General features: G+C 40.0%; 1 long non-coding RNA gene across 2 annotated transcripts; it reads right to left on the reverse strand.

Annotated features, from left to right (window-relative positions):
- Positions 1–273: 273 nt before the first annotated feature.
- LOC143728606 (uncharacterized) lies at positions 274–845 on the reverse strand. 2 transcript variants are annotated; one of them, XR_013199844.1, is made up of 4 exons: positions 775–845; positions 632–689; positions 464–547; positions 274–310 (listed from the first exon to the last, which is right to left on the reverse strand). It is a non-coding gene; the product is annotated as an uncharacterized LOC143728606 (long non-coding RNA). The 2 variants fall into 2 exon arrangements; XR_013199843.1 differs by lacking the exon at positions 274–310 and having other exon boundaries at positions 407–547.
- Positions 846–1,742: the final 897 nt, after the last annotated feature.

The raw sequence follows: 1,742 nt of genomic DNA on the forward strand, positions 1-1,742 counted from the left end.
AGTGTAGAATCTTAATTTTTAGAAGAAAAAAAAATGACTCTTTTTTTTTTTTTTACTGTGGCGTTATAAACGAAATCAGCACACTTACAAATTGTTCCTGGAGCTCTTTATCCTGCCTCATACTGTTGTCAAGTAACGCCAAATCTTCCTGGGTGTCCAGGGGGAGTAACAGATCCCCTGGCAGGGATAACTCTCCAACAGACACATTGGCACTGAAAATGTTGCAGCATAGTGTCCATTTTGTTGTCCATGTTGTCCACAACATCACCACACTCTCCAAGACGTTGCAGCATTGGGGTCTGATCTGCACCTACAGGGGTTCCCAGAATAAAAGAATAAAGTAGTCAGTCCTGGTCCCTCAATTACTAAACTATGACAGTTATATCTAGGTCTACTACATGTACAGGTGACCCCAGTGGGAATTAAACCAACAACCAACGCCTGCGTTGTTTGCAAGTTGTACCTGATTGCCCAGTGCGAGCAAACGTCTTCAACATTGTCCCAACTTGCTTAACCTGCTCTCGAAGTGAGCCGCTGTCATCTGAAGCTACAAAATGAAAGGCATATGGTAATTTTGGACCTACATCACACACAAAAAAAGTTAAATTTAAGAAAGTGTGCATGTTCTCACCTGCTGGTGCATTGCTTTCCCTCAGGGCTTGTTTTTCCATTCTGGAGTCTCTGGAAATCTACATTTAAAAAAATATACAACTAAAGGCACTATTTTCAATACTGTTAAAACACTGGACACTAAGACATAGGCCTAGAATATACCTTCATAGCAGAAAACTTCATGCTGTACACGAGGTGCCAGGGGGGTCCAAGGGCCAATAACTGAGCGATGACTTTCTCCTATTGTTTAATCAGGCACCCAATGAAGTTTTCAAATGGGAAGAATGAGATGTTATCAAGGACACCATACTTTTTGGCATCTTGTCTGAGGTGCACCAAACCAATCCATGCATGTTGTATGTCACATGTTCTATTCCATAAAGCTTGCTGCAGTGATCAAAGAGAACCAATATTAACCACTGTTGCTACATTGTGAACTGAACTAGCAGCATACTTGTTCGGACAAACAAAATAATTTACACAACTTATATACATTATTATGTTATGTTTTGTTAGAAAAAAACACAAGTTATACGTAGTCTTTCTAGATGTAAAGCTTTGGCTAACTACTGTAAGTAGCGAATTACATTTCTACATGTAACGTTACTAGCAACATTGCTTAACCTCAGTGTGTACAGTAACAAAGGCAAAACAGCATGTGTTAGCTAACACTTGCTAACGTTAGCTACTGGACTAGCAGCATACTGCAAGAACAAAGATTACTAACTTAGATATTTTAAAAAGATAAACTAAAAACAATGTAAACATAATACTGCGTTACACAAAAGGAAACATATACTTACTTAAACGATGGTAGTCGATAACTTTGCTAGCTAGCAAACTGTAGGCTGTAGTAACTTCGGCAATCTTCTTCTTCTCTTGATTAATGGCGGATTGTAAGTTGTAACCAACTTTTAGGTGCATACCGCCACCTACCGTACAGGAGTTTGTAACACCGTGCTATTTAAGTGTTCTAATCTAACTGCGGCAAACTGATGCAATGTGCTCTAGTCATATCCTTAGGAGAGGGGCCAGCCTGGGGGCCAAGATGGCGTCGTGGTTGGTGGAAGTGTAAAGTTGAGCTCTGGCGGTTGCGGTAGAAATGTGATCGATCAATCATTTTTATTCTC

Source organism: Siphateles boraxobius, unplaced genomic scaffold (assembly GCF_051911475.1).
Source record: "Siphateles boraxobius isolate OS27281-9 unplaced genomic scaffold, OSU_SipBor_1 8, whole genome shotgun sequence".
NCBI classification, from domain to species: Eukaryota; Metazoa; Chordata; class Actinopteri; order Cypriniformes; family Leuciscidae; genus Siphateles; species Siphateles boraxobius.